Consider the following 17379-nt stretch of genomic DNA (forward strand, 5'->3'; position numbering starts at 1 on the left):
AGAAGTTTTACTTCCTAAACCTGTGCTGGAATTAGGGCACACAAGTCTGCTAAGCAGTGGTACAACAACCTGACATGGAGAAACATCTCGGGCTGGAAGCTGCATAGCTGCTGTGGTAGAAATATGCTGGTGTAGCAAAACCAGCCCTGCTCTCTGCACTAGCACGGAGGTTGCCAGCACAATTTCTTTCTACTACACCATACAGTGTCTCTCTCACACTCACTGAGGTTGCAGCAAGTCCCAACTACTCTGCTGCAGGCATCAGTCAGCTGCTGATGGCTAGAGTCAAGAGAACTTAAACAAAGCCATCCCACAAGTCATACTTATTTATCTGTTGTCACACCCTTTTTTTTCTTCAGAGAATGACATGACTAAGAATGTGCATCAGTGCTGTAACAGATAAGATCATCCAAAGCCAAGTCCTCACACACTGTTGCCACGTGTAACATCAGGGCAAACCTTCTCCTTTAACATAATAAGGGCCTGTGTTCTTTGCAGCAAGGGGAGTGTAGCTGAGATGTTTCCCTTGCTGACATACCATAGTGCTAAGCTACTGCGGCAGGCACCAGAGGCAACAAATGTAAAGTCAAAGGCATTATAATCTAAGGAAGGGCTGGAGAAACCCAGACTGAGATGTCATAATAACATAAGCCAGAATTCATTACCCTTGTAACCAGAAAGAAACTATTGATATGCCAGTTTCCACCCATAAATAGCTATAGTTGAGGGTCTGAGTTTATAAAACGTTGAATGACTTACCATATGTTGCACTGGATGGTTTTGGTCGGAAGTCCACAAAGGATCAGTTAGACAGCAATTTCTCCTGTTGAGACAAAAACTAAGAGGTAAAAACTGCCTTGCCAAACCCAGAAGATAAGCACAAAGACACACTGTTTTAAGTCATAGGGGAGCAGAAATGTGCTGGAACACATAAGGAACAAAGCAAATACAGGCTCTTGGGGTGTTTAGACTACAGCCTGTCTGCCTTTTTCCAAGTTTGGTTGAATGAAAAAGCAATTTACAGTGAGTTCAGGATTACTGCAGACATGCCAGAGAGTCCCAGCTGCACAGCAAGTTGTTTAACCTGGGAAAGCCAGCTCATTCACAGGTAAAGGTTCCAGGTGTTTACAAGGCAATGAGGAGACATAGTTCAAACAGCGCAGCAGTGAGGAGCTGGCTCCCAACAGCCAACTCCCTGTTTCCCCCTACATCCCATGTGCTGATGCCCAAGCCTCTTGACAAATGGGTCCCACTGCATTTTCTGCCTTTATCCAGGATACCTTTATCCCTGAAGACGTGGTGGGGAAGAGCATGGTCAGCAGGAGACATCCCAGGTTTTCCCTGTTTCTCCTGTGCTCTGAGCACCACCAGAAATAGATGTAATATATCCAGGTTTCAAACTCATAATTCCTTGGACTAGAATGTATAGATGGAGGTGTGTAAGGGGCATGGAGAAACAGCTGAGACACTATAGATTCTCCATGCTGGTTGGCAAGTAGATTAAACCTGTTGTCCTCCATGGGAGAGGTGGGTTGTCAGTCACACAGGACCCCAAAGCAGGTCTGATTTGGAGACGAGGAAAACCAAGGGTGGACATGGAGCTGGGAAAACGGACTGTGGCACAAGCTTTCTCACTGTGCACAGCGCTGGCAGTGAGCAGAGGCTTGCAGGGAAAAAGGCTGGAGTTCTCCTTTCCCAGGAAGGCCCCTGCATTTTGATTTCACTTGAGCTGGGCCATTGCAGACCACCAACCCACAGCCCCACATACCCTTCACACAGAGGGCTAAAGTTGTTGGGAAACACTATTTATTCGTATGAAGCGCACACATATACATACTGGGCACTAGGCACTTGGTACCTAAGCAAGTAAGACACAGCCCCTCTGTCTGCAAGGGAATTACCATTGTGAGTTACCAGCTGAGACAGATCCATTTTACATGCGAGAGTGGAAAATGCTGCTTAAAGACTACATGAACCAAAAAGAACAAACAGCAGGGCTTGAAGCAGTGGTCTCTTATGTGCTCCAAACTGCCAAGGAGCTCTGAGCACGGCTGTCATTCGTTCTCTCAACAGACCTTCCTCGCAGAGAAGTGAACTAGACTGTAATGCTCCACTCTTCTCTCAGGATCTAGGGCATCTTCCAGACCCACCCATCACCTCCACGCACTGCCAGCGTCCCTGATTTAGTGGTGGGAGTGGGCTGGGGCAGCACCATACAGGGTGTAGGTAGAGGTGGTCTCCACCAGTGATCGACTCCTGCTGTAGTGGTGTCTGGGACTCAAGTACCTTCTGCCTTCTCTTCCCCTTTGCCTGCACAGGCTGCAGGCTCTCTGGGGCATGGCTGATCTTTTATCTTCTGCAGTTGCAGACAGCATTGCAACACGTGCACCATGGGTGCCAGTATCAGCCAGCAGAGCAACAAGGGAGACTTTCCCTTGCAGTAGTTACTCCCAATTTATCCCAGTAATAGATCACTCTGGGATATACCCTTGGTATATTTGCCAAGCTTGTTAAAACAAGGATGAGGAAGCTCCTTGAGGCAGGTCCCCCCCAGCTTCCCAGCTCACAGACAGCTTTGCTTCACCAGCTTCTGAAGGTCTCAACCCGCCAGTTAAAAGGCAGGAGGGGAGAAAACAGCATTTGCTTTGTGTGACATGGAGGGCTGAGAAAATTTAGAAGATAAATGATTCAAAATAAAAAGCAGTGCAAAAACAGATTAGGAAACTACTGTGCCGTGACTATTAATGAAGCAATAGAAAATATCAATCACTCTCTAGCCTCTGAAGCTTGCTGTGAGAGAAGAATTAGGAGATTTTATGTTCCAAGTACCAGGAAACCGCAGGGCCCTGGTGCCTAGTTCTCAAAAGAACACTGAATCACAGGGAGGAAAGCAGAGTGCTGCAAAGAGAGCCAAAGGCAGAGTTTAAAAATAGCAGGTTTCAGTTTTGTTTCTTTTTTCTTCTGAAGTGCCTGGATATAGGATCATGTCAGGGGGTGGATAAAGACAGCAGAGCAGATCCTGCAGAGGGAGAAGTCTTCCTGAATACATGCTGGTCAGGGGGTTGTGGGCTGTTCATTTTGCACTCAGGTCCACATGCCCGCCCCCCCCCCCCCCCCAAGAAGCTGGTCTCTCCTGATCCTACTGTCCACCCAAACCAAAAGAAGGGCATCAGTGGAGTGGGAGCTGGGCAGCTCAGCTACCCTATCAGTACATGCAGAAGCCAGCACAAACAAGCAAAGCCAAGGGCTGAATGTGTGATCAAGCCTGAACCATCCTCTTCTGGACATATGCAGGGCCAATTTCCCATAGCGTTAAGGTCACTTTTGAAATGCTGCACAAGGAATGACACTTACTGACATGTCTGTGCTAATCCCCTGGGTCTGTGTGCAGGGAGAAATCGTGTCTGGCTGCTGTATGCTGGCAAATGTACTAAACCAAGAGAAAGGACATCTAAGTTCTGATGCTGCTCAAATTTCTCCAGCCTCTCAGACTCTGGACCACTTGAAAGACCCCAGGCCAGATTCACAGCATGTACCAAAGCAAGCAAACATAGAAGCTGGATGTTGGTACCCCAGACTGGCAAAGGAGAGGGAGCAGTATCTCCTGAAATGGACAGTAAAGCTTTCGGTCATGCAGTGGAGTATCAGTTATTGTTTTAAGGCAAAAATGGGCAGGGTCTGCAGAAAAAAATTAGCTCTTCTCCTTGGAATAGATCAAAAATTATGTCTGTAGGTAGCTGGTATCAGAAGGCAAAGCTCCTTCCTTGCAGAGGCAGGATGCTCCCTTGGGCCTTTGCTTTGTCTGTGGAAAGAGAAGAAAGGCACAGCTGATGCTCTGGATAAGGCTGTCTGCATCTGACTCCTCAGGGAAGTCTCATGTGTATTATGAGTCATTGCTCAGAGGATGTTCTTAAATCCAGGGAGGAATAACGCTTGTAATAAGGACAACAAGTGCAGGGAGCCACATAAAACACCTTTTCCCAATTAGCAAGTAGATACACAAACCCTTTTTTCCAGCCAGCTCAGGGACAAAACAGTCAAGTTTTTCACTCTTAAAAGCTATGACTCAAAAGGAGGGCAAGGGGAAGGGAAATACTGGCTCTGTCACTTGATTAATAGTAGTACACAAATCAAACTGCTACCAATGTGTTGCAAGACTGGCTCCTTACAAGTTCAGTTTCTCCTGTCACTGGCAGGGGCTTCTGGGCTCTAATGTAGAGAACGACCAACTAGCACATGAGTCACACAGCATTCACAAAAATTCAAATAGACTTGAAAACAAAAAACCTAGTACTGATAATAATGCTGACCAAGTCCTAAAGGAACATTTTAACTTTATAAACATGCAGAAAAATCCCAAACATTTGAAACCCAAAGTATTTCCTTGCAAAGAAGTTTCCACTGGAATGTCATCTGTTCTTGCTGTTATTTGGGATAGGTAGCTGACACAACCAACTAGATTCCACTGACCTGCGTGGCACAGAGCTTTTCGTTCCTGTGACTCATAAGGTGGCCTAGGAATCCAGTAGTGCCATAGGCCAACGTAATTGCCTTGTCACGTGCACAGACTGTTAAGCAGCAAACTTCAAAAAAGCTGCTTCCACAGACTTAAAGAGCCCCACATGTCCCAGAGATGCTCTGAGAGAGACAAAGTGACTTGCTGTCCTTCAAAAGGACCAAGCCAGAATGTACTAGGAGCAAACAGTGGTGCAATGTCCTGCCCTCCAAGTGGGCCTGAAAGCTTTTATTATGTGAGAAAGTCTTTAAAACACAACCTCAGTTCCAGTTCATCCAGTGCTTCCTTCCCTCCTGTCTAGCCTTGCAGGTACAAAAAGCTCCTTCAGACCAGCTGGCCTGGGATTTTCCCTTGCTCAGCTTTCAGTGGAGATTACCATGGCTGCTGACAAAAGCAGTGTACAAATGCCTTATAACAACCCTAACGGCAGAGGAGGTCTCACCAATTTGCCACTTCAGAGACTTCCCTATAGTTTCTGCACCTATAAAAGACATGAGCTGGTTGAGACATGGCAAAACTGGCATCCCGACACAGGGAGGCAATTCAAAACAGGAGCAAGACTTCAGAGAATGTTGCCCTCTCTTAAATGTAGACATAGCAGCAGATCAGAAAAACAGGTGTTTTTTCCTCTGAGAAGATGTTTCAGGGAGCATTAAAAGAAAAAAAATAGCCAGGACCAAGAAGTACTAACCTGACCATCTACAGTACAATTACTATAAAGTACAGGCACCAGGAAGCAGTGTGTTTTCTCATTTGTGGCTGGGAAGACAAATTTGCCATCAAGCTTCTTTTGGAGAACAGTAAGGGAGGGTTCAAAGCAAGATGCTGCTGCATGTTCATCTACTCTTGCACCGTCCTAGCACAGACCTCAGGACTTTCTTGTACTTTTCAGCCCTCAGCAGTTATAAAGTACCAGCAAACACACACACACTCAAGCCTGGGGAGCTTTCTGGTTTTCAGATGGAAGACTTCAAAAGGTTTCACAAAGGCTGAAATTAAAAGGCATTTGGATGTTTCCTCGACAAAAAAACTTGTTGTTTCTGTTCCTCAGGAAGTGCTGACACTTTGAAGACAACAACCAACCGCAGTCACTGAGAAATGGCACAAGATATCTTTGAGTTTGTCTCTGCCAATGCTTTGACCTCGCCACAGCGACCAGCCAGAACTTGCTGGAAAGCTCTCAATGCTTGGGAAAATAGTGGCACCATTCTACCATCTCTCATCCAAAGCAATATACGAACACATTGTACTTCTGGAACAATTCTGGCCCTGGCTGCACTTTGGGGCTATAAATGCAGACAGCAGTGGAGCGGGGCACACAAGAAGAGTAGTGAAAAGCTAGCAGTAACGATGGATGCTGTTTTTTCCAGAGTCCAGTATAGCTGCTACAAGGAACAAACCATGCACATGGAACTCTGCACCATGCTCACACTTCCCAGGCATGCCTGGATTGAAATCCTGACGGATTTCTGTACTTAGTGCAGGCTGCAGAGCAGGTTTACTTGGAGTTTTAGAGACCAGCAACACAAAGCTACTTCTGAGAGAATGATGCTGTTCAGATATATTGCAATACAGCAGTGGAAAACAGAGTCTCTGGCACAACTAGAAACAAACAGTTTTCCAAGAACTATTTCACTTTGTGGAAAGGATGTGGCTGTGAACATACATTTTGTTATGGGGAGCAGGGGGTGGGGGGAAGCCAACACCATCTCCTAACACATCCAGTGCAAGCATTTGTGTAACACAATAGTTTGCAAGCCCAGGGCAAGATGTTGCATGTTTAGAAATCCTGAGGCAGAAAGGCAAAAGGTCTTTAAGGAAGTGGTACTTGTTTTCCTTGCAATTTCTTTGTGTATCTGAATTACAAACAATGGCTAGTCTGAAGTAGTTTATGTATTCTGGTCAGGGATCCTCCACAGACAATCCTACTGATGCTATGGATTTTTCTAGGAGTCCAGATCTGATCAGACTCTTGCTACCAAACTACCAGCTTCTGTGACATATATAAAGCCAATATGGAAGAACTACACATCTCTATTTTTTTTGTCTCTGCATAAGGAGCCTTACCTAGAACATTTTAAATACCCTTAGCAAAGAATAAAAATCCAGTGGAACTATGTTAAGAATGGATTTGCATAGAGAGGAAATATATGGGTGTCCAGTAGAGAGAAGCAGCTCAGTCATGTTGTGACACATGAGAATTCATGTGTCACAGCCTGGCCCCAGGATAACCAGTGGCAAAACATTTTGCCATAGGGCCAGTGGTGTGGATCGTACTAATGCCAGCAGACACTGGACCTGGCTGTCCTTCCAGCTCCAAAGTTCATGCTTTCCTTCTTTGTTCATCAGATATTCAAAGCAACAGTATCTCATTCCTCTCCTGTTTTCAAGAATAAAATCCCCTTGAGAAACCTTCTCTGTTCTCTTCCCACTTACACTTCCAGCTGTCTTTTGCCTTTGCACTACTAGTTCTGTGAAAATCCAGGTCAACTCTGAAAATAACTTCCTGGCATTTTTAAAAAACCTTTTACTCCGTGATTTTAGATGGAATTTTGATCCTTTCCAATGCTTGCGATTGGCCAAGGAGATCACACAAATCAGATGAGCTAGTTCCAACTATCATTCTGTTTCTATCCCTGGATTGGGTGAGAACTTCAAGCATTAATTTGCCAGGTGATTTAAACTGTGTTTTCCACATATACATGCATTCAGATTAGTTCTCTGCTAACAGCAGCTCACCAGCAGTAAAATCAGCTATAAAACTCCATCATCAGCTGCTTTATGAGCCAAATCTCTGAAACGTTACACAAGATGACTGCCTATTTCCCAGGCCTACAGAAAAAGACAAAATTACTGCAAGGAGCTCACTTCGTTATCACTGCACTGAAAGTGTTGGATCAACATTAAGGCACTGCAAAGCAGCCCCTGTCCCCAGGAGTTTAAGATCTAAACCAAAGAGAGCAGAGAATAGTCCTGAATTGCCTTTTCTTATGGTGGAATATTTCAGATGAATAAAGCTGCGGGTTTTGGCAGGCAGTAGCCAGCTCTGAACAATTTGCTTTGTATCCAGACTGCTTAAAAGATACCAGGGTGAATCCATCCCATTGATTTTTGTTTGGGAAGAATCCCAGGTCTCTGATTTAACTCTGTTTTTTGATTGCACATTATAGCTGTGCCAGACAGATAACCATCCAAAGCAACAGCATCCCCTCTAGCACATCCTTTGGGAGCTTACATTAATGTCAGGGTAGTTCAGGCACCTTCTGTCCTTGTTTCTCCTCCAGGACCACGTGGCCACTATAAGCCAAATGAGCAACAACACTTTACATGCACTCAGGAGCAAGCTTGAATTATCACAGCTATGACACAACATCAACATGGTCCACACCTGTACTCCTAACATGGTCTGGAGCCCTGTGAGCCTTCCCTGGGAACCCAAAACAGTTGCTCATGTCCAGTCACTGCCTCAGTTTTAGTGGGAAATTGCCTCCCTGCAGTTCAGGTGGAAGAATATTTTAAGCAAAGGTATTGTAGCCTGATGACCGAAGTGGCAAGTTAAGGGAAGGCATCCAGTAGCTGGAAATAAAGCTCCATTACATTGTATTAAATATTAAGCTCAGTGTAATAAGCCAGAGAATTGCATACTGAATTAATAATGTTATTTATTCCATTTAGTAGAGTATGGAGAACACTTAATCATCACAGCATTGTAGATCAGAGCTGACATCAGCATCTCAGCTCTAAGAGTATTTTATGGAAAACATAGAGGTGGATTGAATAGCTGGAAGTGAAGAGAGTGTGAATGTGTGAAATATAGCAGGTTTGGTAATAATAAAGTTATATGGCTTTAATTGTTCATTTGGATATTAATAGTCCAGCAACACTTTGTCTTAAGAAAGAACAAGCAAGTCCTCAAAGGTAAGCTTGGGTTGGAGCTTGTATAGGATCTGGAGGCACTTAATTTCTTTTCTTTTTGTAAAACATTTATTATTTTTAAAGCAAAAAGAAAAAGTACCTGCTTAACCAAAACAAGAAGATGTCATGGAGAATTCTGAAGTTTGCTTGGGTTTTTTTGGCAAAATGTAAATAAAATACTAAAAAGGTCTGAAGATGAAAAAATATGCTTATACAACAGTCTGAAAGCAATTCTTAATTAATTAATTTATTTTAAATCTAGAGTGGTCAACCACTCTTCCAGACTTCAAGACTGAAAACTAAATAAATTTTTGCAGGAAATTTCAGCAGGAGTCCTACCTTTTGAAATTCAGGGAATAAAATATTAAAGAGCTACAGTAGGACACCCAAGGTATCTTGCCTCTCATTATTCTTTCATTTTTCTTCTTCCTAATTTTGGGTTCTCCAATGGCCATCTTTTATAGCCCATGAAGAAATTGCTCCCCAGGCATCATGCAAGAATTCACATTTTCCTCCTTCACTCAGCAGGAACACCCTATCACTACTTCGGTACATTTCTCAATCCTAATGACGTCCAATTGAGTTCTAAAATTCAGTTTACTGGAGAGAGAAATAACTGATCTGCAGTTTCCTGCACTCTGATTTCCATGCCTTTCATGGAACAATTTCATTGACTTCACAGGAGCCTATCTGGATTTACACCTGTGTAAAAAGGAGGCAAGAAAACTCTACTCTTGGTGTGGAATATCAAGTTCATAAATGTGTTTTGTATCTCCAAGAATCTCCTCATCTACAAAGGTGAACAGCTGTTGCTATAAATCAGGCAGCCTGAACCAGCCATTAGAACTTCATCCAGATGATCCGTTAAAAATATACAAAGGCAACATTTTGGAAATAAAAATCTGCCCTAATGTCCTCAGGGGCACCTTCTGTTGGAGAAAAAAAAATAATCTCATAAATCAAAGCTAAAATTAGCTCCCTTTAATGCTTTTTCAGGAGAGCCATGACTTAAGAGTAACATCACCTTGAAAAGGCCTGTTAGATGACTTAAAGGATCCTAAACATCTGGCAGTTTGGTACATACTGCATTGGAGACATCTAGTGTCTTTTTCAACTTCTCCGTGGGTGTAACTCTTCAGTGTTAGCTAGAATGGCTGTATCTGGTTTACTTCCCATCAACCATTTTCTGTATTTGAGTAGGAAACACTTGCTAAAGTGTGGAAACAGCTGGCAGAGTTGGCTGTAGCTTGTATTAACAAAACATGCTCTTGTTTCTGACCACAGACTAGCCTTTAAGTTCTGACTGTGATTGCCGAGGGCTCTTCTTGGCTTTTTGGATGAGACCACGTCACCCAAGATGTACAAGTTCACTGTGTTAAGGGTTGGTTCTTGGAGCATAATGCTTGCTGTCAGGAGGGATAAAGCTTTGTGTAAGTAGAGGGGAACAGGATGAGCAGCCTCATTTTATTAGCTGGGAAATTGAGACCAGGAATATTAAATTATTGGCCTCCAGTCATTTCCTAGTGAAAGAGACCCATATATTCCTTTCCGAGGGAAATGCCCTAACTAAGGCAGGCCAATATGCAAATCTTATCTACATACCTCTCAACAGCAGCGTAAATCCAACTGGGACAGGGTTGCTGGACTGAACCTCCTGCTGTTGGGAATGATGATTGCACAGATACCTGTGCTCCAGGGTCAATTTGGCACCCAGCTTCCCTGGGACACTCGGAAGCTCACATCACCACCTGCTTACTGGTAACTCCCAGCTACTTGAGTACATGGCATGCGTCTTCTGCTCTCACACATACCATGAGCATAAAATGCAACTCAAAGAAGCAAGATTGTTGGTTAGCCCTGCACTGATCACCTGTTCCCAGCATGGCAGTTTCCTTTATGTTCATCAAGATCACTGCTGAGTCCTGAAGGGGAAGGCCAAGTAACATATTGCTGTTCTGTTGGGCTCTGTCATTTGTCTTTCTAAGGGTACTGGAGAGTCAAGACATAACATGAACATGGAAAAACCAACGAAACACAGACAGAGCTCTACCTTGAGCCTTCAGACAGTCACACAGAGTAACACGCTCAGCTCCTTTCACTCAATCCCTTACGTTCTTCTGAAACTACGAAAAGGAACTTTATGATACACTGGAAGGGTTGAAGTATTAACTATAAAAAACTGGACTGAAATAACCAAGTACCTGGATTATTTTCTTTTTGATGTATGCTTATGTAAATTCAAATAAATATGTTTAAATGCAACCTTTCTTCAATTCTAGCAGAGCTTATTAAATCTATTTAAGTGAGACAAGCTAGGCTCCATGTAACACCAGGAACTCCCCTGACAGTTTGCCTTCCTTCTTAACGTGATACTCTGCAATTACACATACCAGAGCCTTTCATTCAAGCATTTTAATTTACAAATACTTTTAACATTTTTTAATGCCCCTGTGGGCAGGCATTAAAGGTCCACTTTATTCAAGAGTAATCAATCGAAGTGTGGAGAAGCAGCCTGTTTTGCTCCAGATCACACACTGAAATACTAGCAGAGTTTAGAAAACTCCTTCCTTGTCCTTCCTTGGTAGTCACTCAGAAACATAATTTCTATTAACAGCAGATACATTCTTTTAATGCTGGTCCAAATGCTCCAAGCAGAAGTGCAGAGAGCAAACTCAGAAGCAAGCAGGCCATAGGAAGGAAATAGAGACTAAGAAGAATCAGACCAGAAGCACCCCAGAACCAGCCACAATGAGGGCACCCGTTGCTCTTTGCCAAGGTCACTTACCAAGCAAGCACTGCTCTCTGTGGTGCAAATCTGTCAGACATTTCCTCCACGCCTCTTCCCAGAGCCAAGCATCTTCGAGAGGAGAAAAAAGTATTACTGAATGACATCAGTTATTAAATGAGTCAGTCTTATGTTTTCTCAGACATCATACAACAAACTGCACACTTCCATACAATCCTGACTTCTTCAGGACTGACAACCCATTGTTCAGGCTCATCTTTTCTTTTTTAAATTGTTAGGCTCATTATTTCAGGTGATTTTAATGCCCTTTAATAACATGATTTGCCCCTCTTTCACTGAGGGGCTCACCTCTCACAGAGATGAGGTGTGGTTAAACCCAGTCTTTAGGGCTAGTGGAGCCGAGAGAAAGCAGCCCAGCCTGATGAGTACCAAGAAGCACAGGTTCCAGTGGGACCCTTACCAGAGCCAGCTGCAGGGCACTAACTCCTTTTCTGCTGGGCCTCCAGACAGTCTCTATCACCCCTTAAACACTCAGAAGCACTTCAGCTATTAGACACAGGTCTTAAAAGCAACTGAAGAAGAGTCTTCCCTTCAAACCCAGGTTTTTAAAGAAGCAACACACAGCCAAGTACCTTCCATGCAGGAACCCAACTCCCACTGACACCTTTGCTTCACATCTGCAGGACATGAGCCCCAGGACGGAGCACAGCTGCCTCGGGCAGGCAGGCAATGCTCTGGCTGCTGGGCTGCTGTCAGGGGCTTCAGGTGACACAGACTTTAAATGAAGGGCAAGCCAAAATTCTTCGTGGCAGAAACTAGAGATATCACTGTGTGTCCAAACCAAGTTGTATCTGTATTTCTTCATGTGCTCTTTGTAAGTGGAGTGTAATGATACACATGAGGAAGCCCCTGCCCTCCCTGGGGTTGGAGAGCATCTATAGCTTTGCACTAGAATTACCTGTGAGAGACTGTTCAAAAGATCTCTCTGGAGAGGTCAAATTTAGGTAAATGAGGTGCAGCTGTGCTGGTTTAGGGCCACAGAGCACCATCAGCCCCTAGGCATTAGGATAAAACCACCTACCTTGTCTTTGCTTGGGTTTTATAGTGAGACAGTGACCTGGCTGCAGAAAGGACAGAAGATAAAAGCCAAGGTGCAAGCTGCATCTGTTGGAAGTGATCCAGGCTGCAGCAGCGAGTTAAATAGCCCTAGGGATGGCTTGGAGAAAACCTTGCACCAGCATTTATGCTTGCAGGCCTGTTCCTCGCAATGCTTTAGGGGGATAAACCAAAACCTGCCATCCCTCCATGTAAATAAAGGGATTTGTCATAAAGCTAACAGATCCTGCTCTTGAGTAGTTGCCAAGAATATGAAGTGACAATGAGGTGCCTAAGAAAATAACTTTCCTACTGCCTGGGAAAAAACACTCCTCGGTAACATCACAGCTGTGATCAATACAGGCTTTGAAAGGAAACAGGGGCTTGAAAGACTCTGTGTATGTTCTGAACAAGGAGAACAAAGACAACAGATAAAACTGAGGTATGTTTTCAAGGGCTGCGTCTTACCTTCAATTATCAGCTTAAAAATAAGTTGCTGCAATGGTTACAGCCAGCCAGTTGCTCTGTGAGAACCTCATGCACACCTGGCAAACACAGGGAGCTGTAAACTGGTGTTTGCAGCCTTTTGGCCACCCAGGGGATCATTCTGACAGGTCGAGTCCATTGTGCATTCCCACAAATTCTTCAGGTGCCACTCTCTGGCTGCCCCATCACTGCAAAAAGTGATTGGGACTTTTTTTTTTAAGCGCCCCCCTCAAGAATTTTTACAGTTGTATTGTGTTCAAAAAGTTGGAGCAGAGAAACATGAGCCTGCAACTTCCAAAACCCTGGGGCTCCACAGGAGTTTTGCAGTTCATTTACACTGAGACAGGAGTTGCTGCCAGGTTTGAACCCCAAACACCTCCCACTGCTACCCTTTTGGACACACACAGCTTTCTCCTACCATTTCCCCCATTCTTTCCAGTGGACTTGTAAGAACAAAGCAGCTCATGTTTGACAATTGCTCCGTGCAGAATCATTAGGTGTGATTGTGGAGTCCAGCGATGGAAATGATTTACCCAATGGGTCAGTCCCACTTTTCTGCAGAGGGCTCAGCCTGCCAGCTTTTACTGACTGTGGTGAGTCAGGCAGAAAACAGTTGCCGCTTTTTAAGAGCTATGTTCTCACAAACCCAAAGCTACGATGGACAGAGAACAAGCAAGCTCAGTTCATGAAGAAATACACTGGCTGCTCTTCCCGACTCATGTCACTCCACTGACTCCAGGGCAATTGCAACAGCACTGAAGGTGGACTCCATCCATCTAGGGAAAAACAAGGCTTCCTTCAAATCCTCTTTTATTTACTCCAGTCAGCTGTGCTGAGTGTATAGATTCAATCAGCTATTTCCTTAACCATAAAACCAGATGTGCGCCGTCACGGCCCATCTACAGGGACTGAATCCATGCCATTTAGAAAATGCAGAATAAAAATAAAAAATCCCAAGAAAGCTGAGATATGTTGATGTTTGGAGCTTTCAGAGTTTCCTAGGTAAATTGCTTTTCTTTTGAATCTCATTTATTTTTGTTACCTCCAAAGAAATGCTGTTTTAACCACATTTCTTGGAAACAGTGTTGAGATCTAATGGGTTGTTACTGATGTGAATTCTCAGGGGAGAGGCTGGAGAACAGAGGGAATGTAGTATTATCTTTGCTTCTGGGCATCAGCAACTTCTGCGAGCAATGTGGTGCAGTACATGTCATTCTCTGCTGAGGCAATTAATTACCTTGGTCCCTAACAAGAAGAACTATTCAGCTTAAAAAAACCACTGCAGCCCTTTAGATTTAGGTTAGCTTCTGGGCATCTGGGTAGATGTGTGAATTAGAGAGGCTGTATTGCTCAGTTTTCCTGTTTCTTCTCAGACCATGTTCTGTTGTTTTCCACCATACTTCTGATGGACACTGCCACCTGAGGCAGGTCAGTGCACCAGCTCGTCTTTGCAGAGTCACCTTGGAAATGTGGCCTGGCTTCACCTCAGCTTTGAGTACCAGCTACCAAGTCTCCAGGTCACCTATTTCCCAAGTGAGCCTAAGGAACAGAGGAGAGGAAGGATTCCCATGGAGGACTGTGAGGAGTCCTCCATCTGCTGTGTCCCCTCCACCACAAAGGATGCTGCAGGTGATGCAGGTGGGGTCCGTCCAACCCCACCCCCCCCCCCAGTCTAACAACTGGCAGTGCCTGCCCATATGCTGCTCTTGCTGGGATGAAGATGTAGGGTGAGGAAACATCTGCGCTGCAGGAAACTATGCCCCACCTGAGCCTGCAGCTACAGAGAGGAGTTGTTGTACAGGAATGGGGTGGGATTTGCTGGCTGAAGGGTGCTTTAAGCAATGCAGCTGTAATATGCTACATGCCAGATTGTAGACATTCCTGGGGCAGATTTCCAGAATGTAAATAAACTTGGGATGTATGTATAAAACACCATACAATGTGGGCCCTGAAAGGCCTGGAGATTGCATGTCACTGCCTTTGTACACGTATAGCTTTCTCCAAGCCCTGGTGTCCCCTTCGATTCCAGTATCCACACGTATCAGTTCTTGTTCTATATTGGAGAAATTATCTCATAATTTCATAGCTCTCCAATGCACAAAGGCTCATTTCTGATTGAATTGTCCCTTGATTGCCACCACAAGATAACCCAGCTGTGAAATACCACAAATACCATGAACAGGGAGGCAGTGAGAACATGAGACTAGTCTGTGTTATTTAGTAAGGCCTGGGCAGGCTGCAGGTCTCTGGGTTTTAGTCCATCACGAGGTCCCAACTGCAAGGCTAGAGTCACAAGTGATTCACGGCATAGGGAAGTCTTGTTTTAGAAAATGAATGATCCAAACTCAGCAACTAGTGACTAGCACGCGGGCAAGCCATATCCTAATGCCTACCTGAACAGTATCTGCCCAATGTACACATCAGCGCTGTGGGCAGTCCTGTGCCATTTTAACATTGCCTGGAAGTAATATATAGAGGGGAAATAAGGCATCACAGATAACAAATACTCAAGAGAGACAAAGTGTAAACCCACCTCTAACAGCTGAGTGCTCTCAGTCTCTATGGAAAGATTGTTGCCATATAGATGTGGTTTCTCCTGATGCAAGGTGATACTCCAGACCTCAAAACTGTCAGTGGGAGTCTTTCTGTTGATACAATGATAATGCCTTTGTGTTATTGAGCACCACTAATTAAAACCAAACGTAGAGAATATTTTCCAAAGGTTACTTGCTATTCCCCCCCCCAAGAGAGTTGGCTGGCATCTGAAGAGGGGAGCTCTGCGTGGGCATGGGCACAAACATACATTAGTCTGGAGGTAGCTTGTGCCTCTGTCATAACTGTCACCGCTGCTGAGAGAAATAAAGCCAACAGGAAAAACAAACTCTTGAAACACATATAGCCCAATGTTGGATTTAAAAGCAAGAAAATATCACATGTACTCTTCTGCTCCTGACCTGTACTTTACACTGTACTATTTTGCTTGTTGTTCTTTCTGTTCCCCAGAGCAGAGAGAAACCAGATCTTAAAACATTCACAATGAATTTTTAAATCAATAACATGTGAGACCTTGTCTAAAAGGTAAAGTTATTGTAAAAATCAATGTCAGAGGGAACGCTTTGCCAATTCAATTATACTTGTTCCTCTCAAACGGGGGGTGGGGGGGTGGGGTGGGGGGTGGGTAGCAGGAAGGGAAAAGAGAAAAGATGCGGGCTTATTTCAAGCCCAATCAATGTTCCTTGGGCTAGCATCCCAATTTTGTAAATATTCTCAGGACTTCTTAAGCCAGCTCCCCTCAAGCGGTCATAATTAACTCTAAAGAGGGTTACCTTGTTTCAGAATCAGTCTAATGTCAAGCAGTGTTTCTGCCTGTGTCCACAATTTTAAAATAACGTTGTGTCCATTTGATGGCATGAAGGCTTCCCAGAAATGGGAACCATACGTCAAAATTTAAACACAAATAAGTGTGATTAGACATGGCAGCTGTCTAGAAAATATTCAGCTATTTCACTGAGTTTTGGGCAAAACATGAATGATTGTACCCATTCCAGTAAGTGCAGAACCAGAAAGGCTCCCACATTACCCTTTGCTTCTCAAGGCAAGTTTCATTTTAAGATTGATCCCAAAGAAAAAGAAACCAGCAAGATAAAAGTATAAACAGCTGTGCTCCTGCTGGCTTAGCTGGAGACTTCAAGGAGTTTGTGAATCACTGAAAGACATGTAGCATACAGCACCCAGCCAAACTGCTGAATTCAGGCCACTGAGGGAAGGGCTGAATGGCACAGCCAAATCCTTATACAGCTGTGGTATCGCAAAGGTGCTGGGCCATAAAATTTTCCCACTGGACATGATCTTTCTCTCTCCCATGCTACCTGGTATGCACCAATCTCTCTCAAGCTGCACATGGAGTGGGAGTTTTTTTGGGCAATAATAATCTTTTTGATCTGCATTTGTAGAAGATAGTTCTGAACTGTGATTCACGTTGCTGGAAGCTGCTTCAATGCAATAATACAGACAGAAATCATATCACTTCAGTCTTTGATCTGGATTTGCATTTTTGGTCTTGGCATAGACATGTCACCTCTGTGCCTTGTGGAGAGGAAACACACACCTGCCTGGCAGGGCTGATGTCAGGGTCTTTCTGGGATGCTGAGCCTGGAAATCCTTTAACTGTAAAGGGGCAAGAGCCCAAACATAGAGGTAGATGACACTGTCACACACTCAGGCACACCCTAATGTACACTACATGCAGTTTAATTCCAGACCTTCTCCCTCTACCAGAACCAAGACATGGGAACATCCTTGTGTCCAGGTATATTGTCCCAGCCCTTGCCAACAGACTGACAACATTCTTCCCATAGCTGAAAGACAATGACTAGGAAGTAAATAGCAACACCAGCAACTCAGGTGCAAAGCCAAACTCTGAATGACCCTGTCTTCTTTCATAGAACAGAAATCTCTTATAAATATACACCAAATACAGAATCAGTTACAGAAACACCCTGGAAATCTGTACTTGGTTATCTTGAAACTAAACCGCGCCAGGAATTTGGGTAAGTTTTTGCTTAAAGACTATCATTATTGGCACTTGATCAGATACAGATAAGTTAGGTTTCCAGCTTGT

The 17379-nt window shown here is 44.1% G+C and overlaps 1 long non-coding RNA gene across 1 annotated transcript in view; it reads right to left on the bottom strand.

Moving 5' to 3' along the window:
• Positions 1-11290, bottom strand: part of LOC129783913 (uncharacterized) — a 45779-nt gene extending 34489 nt beyond the window's left edge. Inside the window, exons 1-2 of the long non-coding RNA XR_008746015.1 lie at positions 11217-11290; positions 760-823 (exon numbers count right to left, since the gene is read on the bottom strand). This is a non-coding gene — a long non-coding RNA (uncharacterized LOC129783913). The remainder of the gene's footprint in view (positions 1-759; positions 824-11216) is intronic.
• Between the last annotated feature and the right edge of the window lie 6089 nt (positions 11291-17379).

Source organism: Falco peregrinus, chromosome 2, assembly GCF_023634155.1.
Source record: "Falco peregrinus isolate bFalPer1 chromosome 2, bFalPer1.pri, whole genome shotgun sequence".
NCBI lineage: Eukaryota > Metazoa > Chordata > Aves > Falconiformes > Falconidae > Falco > Falco peregrinus.